The sequence below is a fragment of the Primulina eburnea genome, chromosome 10 (assembly GCF_022965805.1).
Source record: "Primulina eburnea isolate SZY01 chromosome 10, ASM2296580v1, whole genome shotgun sequence".
Classification (NCBI taxonomy): Eukaryota; Viridiplantae; Streptophyta; class Magnoliopsida; order Lamiales; family Gesneriaceae; genus Primulina; species Primulina eburnea.
This window is the reverse complement of record NC_133110.1, coordinates 12,336,844-12,360,614: the sequence shown is the minus strand read 5'-3', so window position 1 is coordinate 12,360,614 and position 23,771 is coordinate 12,336,844. Positions and strand designations below refer to the sequence as shown.

Genomic DNA, 23,771 nt, shown 5'->3' with positions numbered 1-23,771 from the left:
AACGTAAAATATTTCATGAAATCATACTGTTGAAATTATTCATGCTTTAGATAAAATACGTAAATGTAAAACTTACAGACCGAAGACGTGACTTCATGAGCTTCTCGAGGTCAGTAGTAGTGCAACCCTTTACAAGAACATAGGACCTGATACCAGCTGTAAAGGCCCAAAAATTCGTTCTTGAAAATTTGCGGAAAAATTTAAAATTTTCTTTTTAAAATAATCAAAATTGCCTCATTCACAAACTAAATTGATAAATCAAGTTTAATGTTCAAAATTTGCAGCGGAAGAAATTATTACTCGTCAAAATAACAAGTTAAAGTATCCAACAACTGGTAAAAAAAATGTTTGAGCATAAAAATGGCAAGTAATGTAAATGAGGTCCTCGGGTGCCACTACTGCCGACCCAAGCTAGCTCACTGGTCCCCGCCCTCGGCCCCGACAACATCAGTGTAATGCCCCAGATTCGACGACTGTCCTCACTGTACCAAGATGAGTCTTTCCAGCGTTCTTATGTCCTCACTCACACGCACCCTGAGAAACTTCCCAGGAGGTCACCCATCCCAAAATTGCCCCAAGTCAAGCACGCTTAATTTTGGAGTTCTTATGTGATGAGCTACCGAAAAAAAGATGCACCTTCGTGATATGAGTAGTACCAATCAAATCGTTTAAGCCCTCTTCAACTGTACAGTCCATTACATTGAACAGTCTCGGAATCCCTCTCATTCCCGTGTGGGTCGGTTCATTCATGTTCCCTCCACCTAGAAGCCTGCCAGGAGCCGCTCATTGTCCGTGCAACTGATGGCACCGACGATCACCCCCCGCCCTCTTCGGCCCCGGGCCTCACAATCAGTACCTACAACAATCAAGTCTAGTGAGCCTAAAGACTCAGCATGCATATATCATAAATAATATAGTAAAATTTTGCATGGGATAAAAATATCATGTCATGAGGCATAATGTGAAAATAACTTATCATGACCAATTATAATACGTGCATAACTGAGCTGAAAATCATAGTGAAAATGTTTGCTCCTTGGAGCCCTGTAATAAAATAGCATGTCATAAATTTTTTGTTGAGATTATTGTCTACGCAAGTGGTCCCTGAACTAAACTGACCTGTAACTGGCGACCGGACCGGTAACTGATGACCGAGAACTGACCGGTTATTGGTGATCCGGTGAAACTAACAGGTAACTGACGACCGGGAACTGAACTGAACTGACCGGTAACTGGCGACCGGACCGATAACTGACGACCGGGTGAAATAATACTCCCAAGATAGTAAAGTGACCCCAAGCAATATCACATAAATCTCAAAATGAATATTTTGAACGTGATATAATTAAATAACATCATTAAATATGAACAATTTCGATCTTCTTGCATTAAAATCATGTACTTACGATATTTAAAAATACCTATATGGCTTGATTGAAGAGTGAAAGAAGATATAAACATGCCTTGGTTTGTTTTGACAAAAAACAAACAAAATAACGACGCGGCGCGGCGGAGACGGAGTGCTCTTCACTTTCTCATTTTTTCTCTCTTAATTCTTTTAAAACCAAGCATGCACCATAATTATTATAATAGCTTAAAAATCGTAAACGTGATGCATGAACATTAAAAAATATCTTGATTTGTGCTCAGGGCGCTGCTAGGACCAAAATCTCACCTCGGGTACAAAATGACCATTTTACTCCTGAAAACCCGAAAATTATCGTTTCACCCCTGGACCTCTAAAATTGACCCGAAGCTTATCAAATTCCTTAAAATAATACAAAACATATTTAAAAGTATTACTAGACGTAAAATCGAGCACAAACTCAAACTTAATGAATTCGCTTTAAAACTTGGACCGAGGTCCCGTCTTTAGCCCGAATCAACCCGAAACTTAACCAAAATTTTACCAAACTTAAACCATGAATTAAAAACACTTAAAGGACTCTAAAGAAACAAAAACCCATCTTTTTAAGGCATTCGAATCCCCTAGGCAGCCGTTGAAAGATCCAACAGCTCGCCCCTCACCTCTAACCAAACCACTAGCACACAAACCCCACTCTTACACTCCAGCCGATGGCTCCAGCCCCTAGCCAGCCTATTGTGGACTTAAACCAGACCCCAAGGAGTCTACAGACCAAGAACCCAGCCCCATACAGCCTGCACTACCCGCCTACTCGCTAGAAGCAGTAACGCCAACACCGCGAGTTCCCTCAAGCTAGGTTCGATCGTGCTTGCTCGAGAGTTTGGACCAGAGGGGTTAGAGCTCTCCTAGGTCGTGGTTAGTACCCCTCAGGGGCATGTCCAATGCCTGGAATAACGCTGACGCCGGTGGCCTCCCTCCCCAAATCGTGATCTACCCGATACCCTTCCTAGCTCACCGATCCAGCATGTATTCTCACCCTCTCGACCAACCACGCCTCCAGCAGCTACACTACTGGAACCCTTGACAGAAACGACTCTGGAACACTACACCAGCAGCCCCTTTACAACACAGATAACAGAAAACGTGAGTAGTGAACTCAGGATGCATGTATTTGAACAAAAAGATGAAAACTCCCCTGCACATGGCTAGATCGAAAAACCCTCATACATATACATACACACGATAGTATAAGGCTTGGATGATACAGAAATAAAGGTACAAATGCATGCCTTAAGATTGGAGGAGCAAGAACAAGACAAAACCGATGGGGACCTCTAGTTGCAAATGGTGAAACCGATGGGTCCTCAAGCTGAATGAATTCAGAAGGGTGTCGGCTGGTTGGGGAGTAAAAGATTAGGTTTAGGGTTAAATGGGTGATTAGAGGTCTAATTATATGGATATTAATTAGTTAATGGGTCACAAATTGCATCTTAAAGGTTTTAAAAAAGGTTTAAGCCCCACAAGCTTAAACGTAGGCCCATTAAGTCCAAACGCATTCTCGAGAAATAATTCGTGTTGGAAAGCTTTTGAAAATATTTGTCGAACCCTCAAAAAGTTCCCTGAATCGATAAAAGTTGCACACCGCTAAAAATTATATCCTGCGGGTAAAATACCCGGTAAATCCAAATTCTTGAAAAATACCTTTAAAACATCTTATATTAATTAATAAAAATTAATCTTGTAATAAATAATTTTCTTGAAAATTCTCCAGTCTTCGTTGCTCATTCGGGCGTGAAATGAAACTTAAAAATCTTTAATTCAAAAACCTTTAAAATTTCATGAAATAATTTCTATCATGCATGAATTATGCATAAAATGCATAAAAATAATTAAACACATAATTTATAAAATAAACATGCATTTAATGCTTTTAAACAAATTAATAAAATACCAAAGAATTTAATAACTTGCATGCATGTCAATTTTATTTTAAAATATATTTACCAACATGCTAAATTACCACTTCTTAAATAAGTTTTTATTAACTTATCTCAATACTCCATCTCCAGTCCGACCTCACTTATTTTACTGAAAAGATAACAATTAAACTATTGCGCAAAATAAATAAATTTAAAGAGAAGAATTTAAATACTCATACAATAAAAATCATTTTTAATTTTAAATACTAGAATTATGCATGGCTTATACGCAGTCCAATTTACGGGTTCTACAGTTTTATTAAAACCGTCGCTACGCCTTCCGTTTTTTGTAGTGAACCGCGCTATGAATGACAGTTGTAAGTTTATCCACTCTCAAATCCAAATCACGTTCTAATAACTTCACTACTCTATTCTTCAATTCTAAAGCCATCAATCTTTGTTCCTGAAGTAACAATCAATATCTCATCCAATAATCGGACATCATAAATCTTCAATGGCTTATAAAAAAACATGGTCTGAATCTCTTTCAGCCGATACAAGATCATTTTCCACGAACCTAGGAATCTCTTTATTCGTGTTTAATAGTAATTCTTGAACTTCCTTATCAAACCCATTAAAGTAAACATTGATCAACATCGAACTCAAGGCAGATTCTTGAGGCAGACCCCTACCTAAACAAACCCCACCCAATTAAATGTTGACTATCTTACATTCAAACAACCTTTTTATCTAATTTAGAAATGCCTTATCTTCAATTTTCTCACCCAGTATCAAAAACAACTTATCAATATGGCCAGAACTAAATAATTCACGATCAAATTTAACAATAAATCACCAACTTGGGTTCAACACCGAATTCTTTAAATACCAAATCGATGTGTGGCGGCCCAAGTTTGCTCGCTTGTCATAGCAAAAGGTAGCAAACCTAAAAACTTATGCATAAACCATAAAACTTGTTTGAACTCTCTCCAAAGTAACTCTTTTATTACACATATATCTAAATAGAACTTATTTTTAAATGTTAGTTTTCTAAATATATATATATATAAAACATTCAAAACAACACTCTATTTTTCCACTTTTTTCTCTTCTATTTTTATGAAAATAATTTCGACAATGAAAATATAAGCTATAAACTTTACACACATTATTGTAATTCTTCGCAGTGAAATTTGATGGATCTGACTTGTGAAGGCCCGAAAATCCTTACTTTGAAAATTGGCGGAAAATTTAAAATTTTCTTTTTAAAGAACTTAAATTACCTCATTCATAAAATCAACTAAAAAATCAAGTTCAATGTTCAAAAATATAGCAGCGGAAGAAAATAAAGTTTGCCAAAAATAACAATTTAAAGAATATCCAACAACTGATAAAAATGTTTGAGCATTAAATAAAATGGTAAATGATGAAACTGAGGTCCTCGGGTGCCACTACTGCTGACCCAAGCTGGCTCACTGGTCCCCGCCCTCAGCCCCCTGCTCATCAGTACCTACAACAATCAAGTCTAGTGAGCCTAAAGACTCAGCATGCATATATCGCAGGTAGCGAGTAAAATCTGAAATAAAATATGCATGAGATCAAATATCATGTCATGAGGCATGCTGAAAATAATCTTTACGGAGAAATTATGATACGTGCATAACTGAACTGAAAATCACAGTAAAAATATTTGCTCCTTGGAGCCCTGTACTGAAATAACTGGTAAAATTTTCTGTTGAGATTATGGTCTACGCCTGTGGCCCCTGCACTAAGCTGAACTGGTCGGTAACTGGCTACCGGGGAGTATAAAACTGAACTGAGCTGGCCGATCACTGGCGACCGGGTGGTACCAAACTGAACTGATCGATCACTGGCGACCGAATAAAATAATGCTCCCGTCATAGTGATTTGACCGCAAGCAATATCGCATAAATCTAAAAAATAAGCATTTTCTAATTTCATGCACGTAATAAATTAAATGATTGAATTAAATATCGTGTATCATGTTACCAACTGGATTGGATCGCTCCTAGGCTCGCTGCAACCTAAATATGTCATGAAAAATATGCAATAGCTTAAACTTGACCGAACTATGAAATTAAGTTTGAAAATGCGACAATTACGTCTAACGGATTCGTATTTAATCATGACTTCGAACCAACTCGAACCAACACTGAACCGACGTATAGTCATGATTAAAATACGCTTAAAATTATGAACTAATGCTCCTAAAATGATGAGGGTCGAAATCTAGGTGAAATGAAGGCCAAAACATGAAACTCTCTTTCGAGAGTCAATTTGGCACATCGCACCGTAAATTCTCGTTCGACCTCAAAAATGATCCGAATCACAAACGGTCAAAAACATGACCTTCCTAACTCAATGGGGCACTGTCCAGTCCAAGGCCATAGGCTAAAAGCCGACCGAGAACTCGAACGAGCCTCCGAACCGACACAACAACTTGCTGTAATTTTCCAGCAGCTGTACAAGTGTAGTGTCTTGCTTTGATCGATGTCTCGTGTCGTTCCAGTGGCCATTTGATTGACCATGTCACGATCTAGACATCTAGGGGCATGGTATGAACCATGGCTAAGGGCCATATGCCAACCAAGATCCACACCAAACAAACCAAACCCGAAGCACAAGTGCTGTCCAACCGGAGGGGCGAGAAGGGGAGGGGGCTGTTTTGATGTTTTGCGTAAAAACCGATGAGCCATGGACCAAGCCACCAAAAGGGCGACTTAGTCACGTCTTAGACATTCTAGGGAAGTGATCTAACCATGGCTATAGGCCCTTGGGGCAGCCAAGATTAGATCCTTCCTCCTTGACAACCAAACTGAATTTTCGAACTCAAAAAGGGACACAAATGGTGTTGCTGTCATTTCTTGCTTTCCAGCAAGCATAGGGTGAAACCGATGGACAAATGTGGCCCTAATGCATTCTATCACATGTATATAAGTCGCCTTGGGAGCCTGGAGTCGATCCAATACCTGAAACTCACAAACCAAAAGAAATCGTGAAGCTTGCCACGGAAAATCGAAAATTCTGCATCATGGTTTCGAAAATGTTTTGACATGCATTTTGGTTTTTGGCTTGATAATACATGATCATGTACTGAAAAATAATTGCTAATATTACTTGATTGAGGTTTGAAAGAGATCTAGACATGCCTGGTTTCGTTTGAATGAAAAACGAAATGAAGAGACGACGACGCGGCACAGAGGAGGTGGAGCGCTACTCTTGTTTTCTTTACTCTCGATTTTCCTCCCTTGCTTCCTACTGAATTCCCACGGTTTTTCTACTGAAAAATACTCTGAATTTCGGTGGTGAAGGGTGGAGAATGATAGATAGGAGAGTGAGTGGAGATCCACTAATAAAGGGATTAAGATGGCATGACCAAATCTTCTCTCTTTGAAATTTGAATTATGGTTGCTATCAAATATTTGTTGGGTGATCTAGAATGAGGTGGCCGATCCACTTGCTAGTCTAGGCTAGGATAAGCTCTTAATTAATTAAATGTTGCTAAATAACTTGGAGGGATTATCCTACTACTTAAATATCAAGAAGGGGTCAAAGTTTGATAAGTTGGCAAGGTGTTGTCTAGGCAAGGGGGTGGCCGAAATTTACACATTAAAAATGAATGGGAAGTGTTGTTTATTTACTAAATTAATAACTCTTAAAAGCCTCACTAATCTCTTAAATAATTTAGTGAATTAATTCCTTAATTAAGTAACTTAAATGAGCTTATTTCTTATTCACCTCAAGTAACTTAAATAATTCCTTAAACTCCCTTTTTAACTTAAATGAACTTACTTGCTAGCTAAAATAACTTCTGGAAATATTTCTCGAATCTTAAATTCTATCTCAAAACTCCAACTCCAGTCCGGCCTCACTGAAATAACTGAAATGCTAAAAATCAAACTACTGCATGAAATAATAAAATAATTAACTTCAAAGAAATGCCTTTAAAATAATCATGCAATGAAGTCAATTAAATTTTAAAAATCTAGAATTATGCATGGCTTATACGTAGACTGATTTACGGGTTCTACATGACTGCTCTAATGGAAGAGTATTTTTGGGAACTTAAAAGCATGAAAAATCACTATATCGGTAACTATATCTTTTTCATTATTTATAATATTATATTATTATTTTATATAATATAACAATTTTCAGTCACACCATAAATTCAACATGTGTTTTTCGATTCGATCACCGGTCAGGTTATGAAGGTGATCCGGTTATGAAAACATTGAAGTATACTTTTGTTTCCAACATCAGTCACAGAAAAATTGTGTTTCAACGTTTACGGTTGTTCCGATTAAAAAATCACGCAGTTTCCACACAGTTATGAAAATTGTGCTTCCCAGATGACTACAGGATATTGTTGCACGTCCCCTCCTCAGGTTCTCATTCAAGAAATCTTCGTTATATAAGTATTCTATTCAACGTTTCCTTTCCTGTCGCCATTTATACACGGGGCTTGAAGTGGGACTAACCATTTCATCTTCACGCAGTTTGCGTTTCTTACCCCTTTTCTGCACCAATGATGCATTAAAATGATTACCCTACAGCGAAACACGGAAAAAATGAAGCGTATAACGTACTCTCTGAAATATTGATACCTGTAACTCTTTCTGCATAGACATATCCGTGTATATTTTCTCTAGATCTTTTAATCGTTTTTTTCTTGCCTAGCTCTCGATAAGAAGAATCTGTCTTCCTGCATGTTGACCGTGTTTCTATACACGATTAAACTAAACTCCTCAACCACAAATTCTAGTCTAACTTCCTCGATGTAGAAGAGAAACGAAATTAATATGAAGGCTTAAAGCCAAGGAGAGACTGAAAAGAAATTTGGAAATCAACCAAAGCAAAACTCATCAAAAGGAAAAGGATTTGTGCACGGCGGACAGATAACCAACCATTTGATTCGATAAAGTTATGTTCTACAAGAAACAGAAAAGTCGTTTGGAATAAAACTAAATACCCAAAATCAAAGTCGAAAGATACAGCCTAGAAAAAGGATTAAATTTGTGGAAAATGCAGCAACGATTGCCAACAAGCAAGACCCTTTAGGGAATATGATAGATAGTAGTTCATTATACAAGAAACGTCAGTTGGGTTTAAATGCTCTAGCACTTGTGCATCAATTCGATTTCTTGAATCAAAGTTCGTCAAGTGGCAAGGATAAATGATGGAGAAAATTATCATCCCCTAATTCCCATAAAATTTATACAAAGATACAGCACTCACAATGACGGGATAGTATTGATCTCTGGGAAGAAATAGAAGCCCAGTAGAAAGTCCAGACAAGACAAAAAGGACACACGGCCATAAATATTTATCATGCACGCATAAATGGAATTATAATTAACTCACATAGCATGCAATTGATATTCCCAATTGGTATATATTTGTGACCAACAAATCCAAAAAAGTTTTTGAAGATAAAACTCGAACAATAGCAGGGAATACCAAAGAAGTAGAAATTGAAAACTAAATTCAATAAGAAAAATAAGATATTATGACAAGGCGCCAAATATCACCATATTCAATCAACAAGTGAGGTATTGATAACTTAAAGGGGGTAAAGTATGGGTGGTGAAGAGACAAATGAAAGAGCTGTGAGGACAGGCAGACTAAAGCAAATTATTTCTGATTGTCAAGGAAAATTTGCAGTCCACTTCGTTTTTGCAATATAGCTTATGGATTGACGGTAATGATATCATTCGGTACTCGGTAGGGATCTTAATTGTGGGGAGGCAAGTAGAAACAGGTTATCAACCTGGCAATCCAATTTCGTAGGAGGCAATTGCCTAAAAAAATAGCTTTCAGTACCTCAAAATAAATTTAGGCAAGTCTTTAAAAGCTGATGGGTTCCCTTGTTCTGAAACATTTTGTTGGAAACTTAATTCCGGCGTTTGACAAAAGACTCAACTGAATTCAGCAACTAAAAGCTACCAACTGATCGACTTAACTGAACCAGACTTAACTGATATTTCAGCAGATATTCTCGCCAGTTCATTCTCGCCAACTGATTTGTTATCAGCTGATCTTTCAGCTGTACACGTCATAAAGTGAAAACGACAACCGACAAATAGTACAGTCCTCTGCGAACTAGTAGTGGATCGCCGCATTTCAGAATGAGCAGTGTACGAATATCAGAGCGTGTCGACGTGGCAAACAACGGTTCGAATATTCAAACATTATTTTATGTTACCGTTACAAGGGAAGCCTATAAATAGTCAAGGATAGCAGCTGAAGATATATTGATTATTATTCATCTCAGTTTACTTGCTGTTACGCTGCAAAAACATACTCAGAAATCAAAAGCTCACTCTTACCAGTTTCATCAGTAGTTTTCAGACTACATTATCGAGCTAAAGAGAGCACATTGTAATCGTTGATAAAATTATATAAGTTGTGCTAAGATCAGTTACGATCTGTCAAAAGTTGTATACTAAGAGTTTCAATTTTGGCAAAGTGATAAGTCCATACTGAAGTGGGTCAGTACATTGTTTGTATTTGATCAAAGTCTTTTAGTGAATATCCTATCTTCGTGATAGAAGGGGTGACGTAGGAGTTATTCAAATCTCCGAACATCCAGAAACATATCGTGTTATCTTTACTTCAGTTTTTCATTCTCAGTTAGATACTCTATCATTCATTCAGTTTATTTTCCGCAACTGCATTTTCAGTTTAACTGATTGTTTTTTATCGTTGGGATATCTGGTTCAGTTTGTAACAAAACTGAACTCTCTTCTTCGAAGAATTTGACAAAATCGAGAAGTGTTTATTCAACCCCCCCTTCTAAACACTCTTAGTCTATTAACCGATCCTATCAAGTGGTATCAGAGCGAGGTTTATCCTATCAAAGACTATCTATACTCAACTTGCTCACTATGTCTTCATTCAACAAAATTCCTATGTTCTCTAGAGAGGATTTCGATGATTGGAAGATCAGGATGCAGGCTCATCTAGCTGCACAAGACGATGACATGTGGTATGTCATAACTGATGGACCCATGAAGATCTTGAAAGCCAATACAGCTGTAGCAATTACTGAAGGAGCACCTCACCGTATAGAGAAGCCAAGAGATGAATGGACTACTGAAGACAAGAGAAAAGCGAATCTGGATAATGTTGCAAAGGACATATTGTACAAAACACTGGACAAAGTAACGTTCAGTAAAATCAAAATGTGCAAGACTGCCAAAGAAATTTGGGAGAAGCTAATTCAACTCTGCGAAGGCAATGAACAAACCAAAGAAAACAAACTTTCAGTTGCTGTGCAGAAGTTTGACAATATCAGAATGAAGGTGGGAGAAACAATGCACGAATATGATGAAAGAACAAGTTGTATCATCAACGAACTGAATGCACTTGGAAAAGTGTATACAAATAAAGAAGTGGCATTAAAAGTGATCAGAGGATTACCCAAAGAATGGGATGTCAAAACTATGGCAATGAGAGAATCTAAGGATCTGAACAAAGTTGAACTGCACGATCTATTTGCTGACCTAAAGGCATATGAGTTTGAACTACAAACCAGAGAAGGAGAACCATCCACCCCAGCAGCAACTACGGCCTTAACCGCTGTAAGAAATGAACCAACTGGTTCAGTTGAGAAAGCTGCAGATCAAATAAGAAATGACGCCATGTCATTGTTCATCAGGAAGTTTGGAAGATTCATGAGGAAAAATCAAGGAAATTTTCAAAAACACTATCAAAGAAACAACTCCAGAGAAGAGTCAAGTGCATGCTATAATTGTGGAAAACCAGGCCACTTTATTGCTGATTGTCCTAAGCCTAAAAAGGACAGTCAAGTTTCAACAGAGAGAAAGAAGAAAGTGTATGAGCATAAGAAAAGATCTAAGGACGATAAGAAGCCTTACAGAAAGAAGCATGAAGTACTCCTAGCTGAGGATAGCAAAACCAAATGGGCAGAGACTGACAGTGATGAGTCAGAAGCAGAAACTTCATACAGTTCTAGTGAAGAAGAGGAAGAAGTCAAGTGTCTGATGGCTGATGAGACAGAAGATCAATCAGACAATCAACAGGTATTCGACTTTAGCTCAACTGATTTCACTAGAGAAGAGCTTATTTCGACTCTTCATGACATGGTCAGCGAGTATCAAAAGCTTGCTCTATCATTTGATAAAGCCAGAGCAAAGCAAGATGATCCCAAAGACAATAAAACACAAACTGATGAATCAGTTGATATGTTGAGTCTAAAAAGGGAAATTGCTGAACTCAAAAATGAAAGAAGCAAGGATCAATTAATGATTCAAAAATTGTTGCTTGAAAATTCAAAGCACAAAGAGCTCATTCAGGCTTGGAACAAATCGTCTGATGCTTTAACTGTCTTACAGAATTCTCAGAAATCAGTTGATGATAAAACTGGTTTAGGATTCTGTAGAAAAGATGATTCGTCTTCCCAAGATACTCGATCAAAACTGAATATAAACAAAGGAAAATATATTAACTTTGTAAAATCAGTTATGGAACAGGAACAAGCAGAGCCGAGTAAACTGATTGAACAGCCATCTCAGAATATGAACAAGGGCAAGAGATGTGGTATTGGGTATAGCCCAAAGGGTGAAACTGACTCATGGAGTCAGCAACCAAAAACTTTCAGCAGAAACTATTTAAATGGGCACTCAAACTACTACAACAGTAAGCCAGTTCAGAAAAGATACCGGCTGAACAATCAGTTGAAAAAGGGCAAATCACATATTGTATCACCCTCACATCACACACCACACACACACAAACAAGGAAGGACGATATGGAATACAGCAACTGGACGGTCAGTCAGACTGATCCAAGTTTGGATTCCTAAAGGACTAATCAACTTTGGACCCAAATAAACAAAGGGTACCACAATCTTATTTTGTATTTGACTGCAGGTAACAGGTACAAGCACTGGATCTATATGGTATCTAGACAGTGGGTGCTCACGCCACATGACAGGAGATTCAAGGTTATTATCTCAACTAGTCAAATACACTGGACCAAACATCAGTTTTGGAGATAACTCGAAAGGTAAAACTGTGGGTAAGGGTAAGCTTATCCATGGTAACTTCACCATTAATGATGTTTGGTTAGTCGAGAATCTTAAGTATAATCTGATAAGCATCAGTCAGTTATGCGATAATGGATTCTCAGTTCAGTTTGACAAACACTTCTGTTCAGTCAAATGCTCAACTGAAGAGATCATTCTAACTGGAAAAAGGTGTGGAAACACTTATAAAGTCAGCTGGAATGATCAACCTTATGCACCAGTGTGTCTTATTGCTTCAAAATCTTCGAAAAACTAGTTATGACATAAGAGGTTAAACCACTTGAATTTCAAATCTATTGCATATTTGAGTAACCATGATCTTGTTACTGGACTGCCCAAAATGGATTTTATCAAAGACAAAATTTGCTCAGCATGTCAGTTTGGTAAACAAATCAAATCTTCTTTTAAGAACAAGGGTCGTAAATCTTCTTCCCGATGCTTAGAGCTGTTACATATGGATTTATTTGGTCCAATACCGGTGATGAGCTTAGGGGGAATGAAATACACCTTGGTGGTTGTTGATGACTTTTCAAGATTCACTTGGGTTTTATTTCTCAAATCCAAGGACCAAACTGCTGATCAACTGATTAAGCTTTTCAAAAGATTATCAAATGAAAAATCAGTTGGAATTGACAGAATCAGATCCGATCGAGGAACTGAATTTATCAATAAAACTCTTTCAAATTATTTAGAGAATATCGGAATCAAGCATGAGCTTTCAGCAGCTAGAACTCCTCAGCAAAATGGTGTAGCTGAAAGGAGAAATCGAACTCTCAAAGAAGCTGCTAGAACAATGCTTGCTGATTCTAGTATCTCTCAAAGATTTTGGGCAGAAGCAGTGAACACTGCGTGTTATACTCAAAACAGATCAATGATTAACAGGAATCATATGAAAACACCTTATGAGATCTGGCATGGAAAGAAAAGCGTGGTTTCATATTTTAAAATATTCGGCTGCAGATGCTTTATACTTAACAATGGTAAAACCCATTTAAAAACTTTTGATGCTAAATCTGCAGAGGGAATATTTCTTGGTTATTCTTCAGTAAGTAAAGCGTATAGAGTCTTCAACAAAAATACCTTGAATGTTGAGGAATCTATTCATGTTGTATTTGATGAATCTGCTCTAACTGATAAGCCAACTAATATAGTTGAGCTAGCTGATAGACTTACAGACATAAGCTTGGATGATGATGATGATGATGATGAAGAAGACGCTCACGTTAATCAAAGCAATCTCCAAACACCTGAACCTGAAATATTAGATCAATCAGCTGAGTTGGGAGTAAACCTTGACAATCAGTTAGTAGAGCCAACTAGTACAAATCAATTACCAACTGAATTAGCCCCAACTGAAACTGAGAACACTCAGTTACCCACTGAAGAAGTTGCTGATGAAGAAGCACCAAATGCTGAACTGAAATGGAAGAAATCACACCCTCCAAACCTGGTAATAGGTAACCCATCTGATCCAGTAAGAACCAGAAATCATATGCTTAATTTATTCATTCATTCAGCTTTTGTATCTCAAATAGAACCAAAGAAAACTGACGAAGCTCTTGCTGATCCAAATTGGTTAAATGCCATGCAAGAAGAGCTAAACCAGTTTACCCATAACAATGTCTGGAACTTAGTTCCAAGACCAATTTCTAAAACTATTATAGGTACCAAGTGGGTGTACAGAAACAAACTGAACGAAGATGGTACAGTTGTGCGCAACAAAGCAAGATTGGTAGCACAAGGCTATAGGCAAGAAGAAGGAATTGATTATGACGAGACATATGCACCAGTTGCAAGACTGGAGGCAATCAGAATATTTCTTGCCTATGCATCCTTCAAGAACTTTAAAGTTTACCAAATGGATGTGAAAAGTGCCTTTCTAAACGGCCAGTTGCAGGAAGAAGTCTACGTCGAACAACCTCCAGGTTTTATCAACCATAAACTTCCTGATCATGTGTATCATTTGAACAAAGCACTGTATGGCCTTAAGCAAGCTCCAAGAGCTTGGTATGAAACCCTTTCAAAATTCCTAACTGATCACGATTTTTCTGTTGGATCAGTTGATAAGACTTTGTTCAAATTTTCTAAGGATGATCATATCTTACTTGTTCAAATTTATGTAGATGATATTATTTTTGGGTCAACTAACCCCAAATTATGTAAGAAATTTGCCAAGCTAATGCAGGATAAGTTCGAAATGAGCTTGATGGGTGAGCTGACATTCTTTCTGGGTTTGCAAGTGAAGCAATTGGATTCAGGAACCTTTATCAGTCAAACCAAATATACCAAGGAATTGCTGAAAAAATTTGGCATGGAATCATGTTCAGCAGCAAGCACTCCAATGAGTTCATCAGTTAAATTAGATTCTGATCAAGGGGGAATATCAGTTGAGACGACACTCTACAGAGGTTTAATAGGTTCATTATTATACCTAACTGCAAGTCGTCCTGATATTGTGTTCGCTGTATGCATGTGTGCAAGATTCCAAGCTAATCCTAAGCAGTCACATTTCTCTGCTGCCAAACGTATATTGAAATATCTTAAAGGCACGCAAAATGTTGGCTTATGGTATTCTAAAGACTCATCTTTCAGTTTAGTTGGCTATTCAGATGCAGATTATGCAGAATGCAAGCTTGATCGAAAAAGCACAAGTGGATCTTGTCAGTTTCTAGGAGACAGACTGATCTCTTGGTTCAGTAAGAAGCAAACATCTATAGCAACTTCCACAACTGAAGCAGAATATCTTGCTGCTGGAAGCTGCTGTGCCCAACTGCTCTGGATTCAGCAACAACTGAAAGATTATGGTGTTGATGCAAAGGAATCACCGATATTCTGTGACAATACGAGTACAATCGCTATAACGTATAATCCAGTTCTTCACTCCAGAACCAAACACATAGATGTCAGACATCACTTCATCAGGGATCATGCACTAAAGAAGGACATCAGATTAGAATATGTCTCAACGGAACAACAAGCAGCAGACATTTTCACCAAGCCACTGGCTGAGACTAAGTTTTCTCACTTCCGCAATATACTTGGATTAATTGATTTATCTTAATTAATGATCATTGTTCGTAATTTGTTGATTAAGCTTTATTGTTGTTTTACTGAATATTTAAGTGAGTTGCTTGTTCTTATGAACTCTTAACTGATGTCAGCAAGTGTGTGTATTGTTCTTATGGTTATGTTTCTAACAAATCATTGCAGGCAGAAATAAAAGAAAAATGACGATAAAACATAATAAATATTTCATTAATAAGGAGAGGAGCCGGTTACATTGTCACAATTTTTTCCTCCACAGTATCTATCCACAAACTCATCCATGCAGCTAGTGCTGAGGAAGAAGTTTTGCAGAAATCATGGGAGGCAGCGATGCGGCGGAGGATCTCCAGCTCCTTCAGGAGAAAGAGCTTGTAGAGATAACCTTCTTTAAAAAGGTCCACCCCCGCAGGAACCTCTAGGAGCTCCCGCACCTCTCGAAGTTGGGCCTTCCGCCTGACAGTGGAGACCCGCCCAGAGTAATACAGGAACTCCAGCTCCTGAATCTCTTCCCAGTAACGAAGGCTAGTGTAGAAGACTTCATCTTCTATGGACTGCTTCCTAGCTTGCAGAGTAAACTGAGCGTCACTTGAGCTTCCAGCTTCTGCCATTCTCTTTATCTGTGAAAAATTACTTGCTGAGATGAATTTTGGCTAACCCCTTCACTCTTATTTATAGGGCAAAACAAAGGAGGGATACGAAAGGACATCTCTCTGTGACGTTTGCTATACCAAGCACTATACTCATCATTAATATTTACTGTCTATTGCCGTCATTTTGCTTTAATAGATTAAGGGGGAATAATGGTTCAAGAGGTTAACTGAGAAGACAGTTGTTAGTAAATTCTCGACTGAAAGAACTCAGTCTTATCAACTGACCTATCAGTCGACTTTTTCACTAATCTTCTCATATAAGTTAACTAATTAACCCAATTTTATTCCAAATCAAATGACGTGACCGTCTGCTAAACTAATGATGACTCTTGATTTTCTTTACGTGGATTTATCTTCACCACTCAAATCGTACACACGATTGTAGCACACGTACATACTTTGTTTCTTTCAAAAATTCTTTGGACTGACACGTGTCCAGAACTTGAATGGTCACGTACATATGTACTATTACCCGCCTCTTTTCAGTCTTACTTTTCGACTACTTCAAATTCTCCTTAGGGCAAGAACTACCTCATTCCTCGAATTTTCTTTCAGGAAATTTATCAGTGATCAATGGCAACTCAAATTCCCGCTTTCATGCTAAATGCTATGACCATCAACTTTGAATCTATATTATCCTTCGGCGATGCTGAAGTTCAGAAAGTATTTCAGAAGCTTGAAGTTGCTGGTCTAAGAACATTTTTGGGACAATCTTCTCAGGATATCTATCCCAAAGAACTTCAGGATTTCTACTCTTCTGGCGTGATTGATTCTGAGGGAAATATCAAATCTACTATCAATGATCAGTTACTGATCATTTCTAAAGATTCTCTTGGTGATTTATTTCTTTTACCCTCTGAAGGTATGGCACAACTCTCAGATGTCAAGGCGTCTGATATTGAAGAGATGCAAGTCTCTCTTTCTATTGATGGACGAAAGATTAAGGTCTCAGATCCTAAGAAAGAACTGAAACATGAAGTTCAACTGCTGGCTGATGTAATTGCAAAAGGAATTTTGGCAAAAGCAGGATCATTCGCTGCCCTAACTTTAGAGAAATTTCAGGCCATTACCGTCATTATGGCTGGTCACAAATTTAACTGGAAGCATCTCATTTTTAATGTTTTGAAGAATATGTTTCTGTCTTCTAAACAATCCAAGGGCTTTGCAGTTCAAATCAGTTATTTACTGAAAGCTAAAGGCTTAGTGGCTGAGGACTCTGAGAGAACATCGAAATTTAAGGTGTTCAATGCAAAGAACACAATGCCAATCAAATCCAAAATGGACTTGACCACTACTCAGTTTGTGAAAATCAAACAGGAAATTGGGACTCAGTTAGCCGCTCCCAAATCAGTCAAGAAAACCAAAACGTTGGCTCAACTGAATATTGCCAAAAGAAAATTGGTTTTGAGTTCATCAGAATCAGAAAAGACTCCATCACCTCACATTGTGAAGAAGCCAAGAACTCAAAGGGTTAAAACAACTTCTGAGGTAACCATTCCGACTGACAAAATGATTTCCTTCACTGATCAGCAACCTATAGAAGCAGTTTCTCTGCAGATTATTCCACAAGATGATTCAGCAAGTACCATAAAAAAATCGGTTAAGACGCAAGCTCCTGTTACTCAAATATCTCGACCAATTGGTGTGGCACCTGCCAGACCTAAAGGGATAAAGTTTATAGAACCGGTGGAATCAACTCGAACAGGACTGGAAATCCCTCATATCTTGAGTGGTGATAAAGGGAAGGAGAAATTGATTGTGGAACCCAGACCCTCAAACCCAATTCAGACTCATATTGATCTCGTATGGGCAAAAGTGAACAGTTTTGCTGCTGCAAAGACTAAGTCCTATGACGCTTGGGTAGCCTATCGTACTGAAGTTTTTGCCAAGCAACTGAAGGAGAAGTCCGAGCTAAGAAAATTCATCAAGCTGGAGGCCCTCGTTCTCCGCACGGTCAAAGCTGCAACTATTGCTCAAGCCTTGGAGAGAAAAAGCTATTTCTTTGATCAGCTGAGAGCAAAGAAGTTGGCTCAAATTGTTGCTAAACTTAAAAACAACTACTTGCCAACTGCCCCTACTGCATATGCTGATCAAGCTGTAATCACTCAGCTTGACACTGATCTGATGGGGATACTATCTCGAATCAAATTTTGGGAATCGGATCAAGAACTCGTGGTCTACCAAGGAGATTCAGATGATGACAATGAGGAACAAATTGAAAAAGCATCCTCTGAAAAAACAGCACCATCATCCGCCTTAGTTCTGGTTCCAACTGGAGAGCCAGTTTCTGATAAGCTTCCTTCACCACCTGTTGAACAACTACTATATACTGAAGCTGAGCTATCTCTTGCTCACATTGATGAAGTGATTCAAGCAGTGGTAGAGGAGTCCCACTTTAGTGCACCAGTTAATGATCCAGTTGATCACTCTGCTGATCAAACCAATCTAAAGGTCACTGTTACTTCAGTCGAAATTGTTCCACCAGACCAATCTGCTGATCAGGTCTTACAAATTGATATGCCAGTTGAATCAATCGATCATTCACTAGAGGCATCAGTTCAGGTTGTGTCACCATCAACTGTCCAACATCCTCCCTCACCATCTCAAGATCAAGAAGAAAAGACTGCTGATGAGACTCTGATTCAAGGGACAATAACTGGAACTGATACTTCAGTTCAGCCAATTGCTGATACCAAGTTAACTGACCAAGCCTTGGTCATTACTCAGCAAACAACAAGTGAACCAAGCACTTCTCATCAATCCAATCCTCCATCTTCAGCAGATTTTGATCTTATTTTGGAGGAAGTCCAACATATGCAGGACAGCATGAATCAAATAATTTCTGCCATTACCAAAATTCAAAATACGCAACTTTCGCACAGTGTGAAGTTAGACGATAATCAAGAATCCCTCAAAAGACTGAAGGCCATCGAATCTGCTGTTACCGCTCTTTCTTTTGCAGTTAGTGACATTCAGAAAAATAGAGGTATCATATCCGGTCTGACTGCCACTCAAGAACTTATTAATCAACGCGTCAACAATGTGGAATCGCTTATGTCTCGGAAATTTGATCTACTGCAAGTCACATTGTCTACTGCTATTGAAAATATGTCATGCTCTGTCACGGTTCTTTCTTCTCACGTTCGCAAGCTATCTGACAAGATGGAGCAGTTTGACAAAAAGGGGGAAGAGCAGAAGAATTCTTAGTAGTACAGCAGTATTGATTGTATCAGATTTCTATTATTTCAGTTGTTGATCTTATTTTATATACTATGCAGAATTCAGTTATTTATTCCAAGTTTTGTCAAAACACCATAAAGGGGGAAATTGTTGGAAACTTAATTCCGGCGTTTGACAAAAGACTCAACTGAATTCAGCAACTAAAAGTTACCAACTGATCGACTTAACTGAACCAGACTTAACTGATATTTCAGCAGATATTCTCGCCAGTTCATTCTCGCCAACTGATTTGTTATCAGCTGATCTTTCAGCTGTACACGTCATAAAGTGAAAACGACAACCGACAAATAGTACAGTCCTCTGCGAACTAGTAGTGGATCGCCGCATTTCAGAATGAGCAGTGTACGAATATCAGAGCGTGTCGACGTGGCAAACAACGGTTCGAATATTCAAACATTATTTTATGTTACCGTTACAAGGGAAGCCTATAAATAGTCAAGGATAGCAGCTGAAGATATATCGATTATTATTCATCTCAGTTTACTTGCTGTTACGCTGCAAAAACATAATCAGAAATCAAAAGCTCACTCTTACCAGTTTCATCAGTAGTTTTCAGACTACATTATCGAGCTAAAGAGAGCACATTGTAATCGTTGATAAAATTATATAAGTTGTGCTAAGATCAGTTACGATCTGTCAAAAGTTGTATACTAAGAGTTTCAGTTTTGGCAAAGTGATAAGTCCATACTGAAGTGGGTCAGTACATTGTTTGTATTTGATCAAAGTCTTTTAGTGAATATCCTATCTTCGTGATAGAAGGGGTGACGTAGGAGTTATTCAAATCTCCGAACATCCAGAAACATATCGTGTTATCTTTACTTCAGTTTTTTATTCTCAGTTAGATAATCTATCATTCATTCAGTTTATTTTCCGCAACTGCATTTTCAGTTTAACTGATTGTTTTTGATCGTTGGGATATCTGGTTCAGTTTGTAACAAAACTGAACTCTCTTCTTCGAAGAATTTGACAAAATCGAGAAGTGTTTATTCAACCCCCCCCCCCCCCTTCTAAACACTCTTAGTCTATTAACCGATCCTATCACATTTTTGCGTACTTCTCTTGCATCCTCCCTAGAAAGAGAATCAACAGCCAGCCAACATACTTTATGAAACACAAAAAATATCTACTAAGCTTAAAATGCTATACTACTGAGCAATATTTGCCCTGCGCCATTTTATGCATTAATACTTTGTGTGACCAGTACATTCCACCAAATCACTGTCTTGGATGAAAAAAAAAATCTGTCATTTGCAGACACACAAGTGTAAACATGGAATTCAAGTGATTCAAACAGAAGTTCCAGAGAAGACAGTTTCATTGCCCCTTGGTCATTGAACTTTTGAAATTGGCCTTCAGATAGTTTTATCTTAATTGCCTAGATTACATATTAGACGTTCTTTGATCGAGCAAAACTTGCACAGTGAATAGTCCCAAAATTTGTTTTATAAATGAAAGCTCGATTTAAAATATCGCAAGTGCACGATAGTCAAGTTATAATAAACGTAAGTGAATACGAGTATCGATCCACAAGGACTGCGTTACAATATTCTTATTTTCACTTCAATTTCTTTAGCAACGATAGATTGAGTTGGTGATTAAACTAAAGTGAATTTAATAACTAAAATGATTAAAATGCAAGAACAAATAATCAAGAAATCAATGATTAAATTGGATGTAAATCAAATGAGAAGCGAATTTGTTGGGAATTATCAGTTCACCTACCGCTCGTGTTCAAATAATTATACTCGACTTTTACTCGTGCATTCGACGGAATTCCCTAGACTAATTAATATACTCTGTCGAGCTATATTAATACTAATCATAAACATGCAGTAATCAAGTATCCTCAATTATTTAACAGTTCACGATTGCATTACGTTCTATGGAATCCGCTAGCTTTCATCCGGGTGAATTATCACTATCGACACGTACCCAATTCCGTATATCTACTAAAATTGTAAATCCGTGGTCTATGCTATTCGATCCTATTGTCAATTATTCTATCGAAATCATTAACAACATGAAATAATCAAAGGAAGTTAGCTAGACTTCAATTGAAATAAGAAAGCACAAAAGCATAAACAAATCACTCATAAAAACGTCGATAAATAATGTTAAACAACGAGTATGGGGTAGGATCCCCTCAAATCCCAACAAATATAGAGTTTAGCCAACAAAATTCATAATAAAAATCAACAATCTATGCAAGAAATAAAAACTGAATAATTAAAATACTAAGGTTGACGATGGATGACGGCCACGACGCTTGGAAATCTCGAGGTCTTCGAAAATCTCCTTTGCTCCTAGCCTTCCTCCCAAGAAAAGTGATGGAAAATATCAGAATGGTCTCCCCATCGGCGCCTCTCTCGTGTCTTAGGTTATGGTGTAAGATAGAGTCCACAAAACTTGGAAACAAATCTTCCAGGATTGCGTCGCTCGCTAGGGCGGTCAAGATTGTCCGCTGGGGCGAGTGATTCTCGAATTAAAATTCCTGGCCGTGTCTTTGGTCTCGCTGGGGCGGTCACTTTTGACCGCCCTAGCGAGAGCTTCGCGCAAAATATTCTCGTTCACATCGATGGATTCGCTGGGGCGGTCATTTTTGACCGCCCTAGCGAAGGACTCGCGCAGAAACTCCTCGGCTGGGCCAATATGCTCGCTGGGGCGGTCACTTTTGACCGCCCTAGCGAGACCTCTTCGATGCTATGCAAATAAAATCCCACTTTTTGGTCCACTTCCTACAAAACAACCACAAAATACACGAGATCAGCCAAATGCTAAATCATGCTAAATGAATGCTAAATTAAACTAAACAAACTAATATGATGCATGAATGCGACTCAAAACCAACACTAAAAACACGTAAAAACGAGTCCTATCATTCTTTCTAAAGTAGAAGGGAATAAAATGGGTATGAAAACTATCAAGAATCAGCAGAAAAAAGTCTTGATCACTCACCTGTTGTCGGCATAATAAACATGTTTGGATGATGACTGATTGTCAAGAGAATGCAGCATACCATTAAGTCTTTCAATTTTCTGCATCCAAAAATTTAAATTTCAGAATAAAGAACCTGCATGACAGCTATCTCGAACTTTGAGGAACACTTGGGTTAAGTCAATAATTTTTGAGGTTATGGGAATTGATTTTGGGTTTAATAAACTTAAAATTTCTGAAATTTATGTACGAGAAACCTATAAAGTGGGATTAGTAACGCCAAGAACTTATGGGTAATTGTTGGATTCTTGCGATTAATGACAAATCGGATAATTTTCGAGGAAATTAAGAATTAATTTTGTAATTTTTTTATAAATTTGGAGACTAGTTTATCAGTAGTAAGTGAGAATTGAACGGTTTAAATGGTAGGAATTTTTGGTTATTTAGGCTCGAAGGAAATACAGAATATTTAGATATTTGGGTTATAATGTTATAATGAATGGTAACCAAGGACATTGTAGGATGAATCAATCTTAGGCGTGAAAAACTAAGCGTTGATGAAATAATATTGTGGCAAATTAAGAATTTAAAGTGACGACGATTTAAGGTAAATTTGATCGGTTAGTTAAGTTATAAGGATAAACATTGAGTTAGTAAATTTTTGGGAACATAAGTTTGATGTGTCACAAGTTTTAGTCATTATCATAACAGTTAAGATTATACTTGGTGAGAATTTAAATTCTTTTTGAAAGTTGGGCACAATGAGGGTTACTTAATTGATAAACGCACGCAAGAGGTGAGGTCGACACCTTGTCTTGAGAAATGTTGGAAGACGTTAACAAACTTGGGACTAAACGAATATGTGATTTGGGATTATTTTATTCAAAGCTATTAGGATTAGGTAAGTTTGAATTTCAAATTTATGAGATATATATTTGTTCATACGGAAATTTTGGGTGAAATAAAAACAAAAGAAATTTGTTGTGTTCAATATAAGTTATCAATGGATGAATATTAAAATTTTTATCAAGTAAGAAATCTAAAATCTTGATATGGAGATTCTAGAATTCTATGGGTTATAAGTAAAATTGATTTATTAAAGTTAGTCTAATGCTACCATTGGCTAACTTATTAAGTTTATATGCTAGAATTAAGTAATCATTAAGGATACATAAGAATGCGACACTTGTTCTATTGAGGAAGTTCAGAGTCCTAGGCCTCAACTAGATTGTAATTGAGAAGAAGATAGTTGAGCAGGTAATTGATCCTAGAAGTGTTATTATTAAGGTAGAAGGTCGATGTTGTATAATTAAGTTTTATGGATTAACGTTTATTCGAGGTTTAAGATTTACAACGATTTCACACCCAGGATACACTTGTAAATAATAAGTTACGTAAGTTTACTGCCGTAAGATAAAGATTCGATACAAGGATTTTAGGCTAATACTACTATGAGGTTGAAATAAGGTGTAACCTTTAAGCGTTCTACTGAGAATACTAGTCGATCAGTAAATTTTGGTACAAAGGTTTATAACTGCATAAATGCT

At 37.5% G+C, this 23,771-nt stretch overlaps 1 long non-coding RNA gene across 1 annotated transcript in view; it reads left to right on the top strand.

Annotated features, from left to right (window-relative positions):
• LOC140803122 (uncharacterized) overlaps window positions 1-23,771 on the top strand; it is a 68,821-nt gene that overhangs the window by 41,339 nt on the left and 3,711 nt on the right. The gene's annotated exons all lie outside the window — the stretch shown is intronic.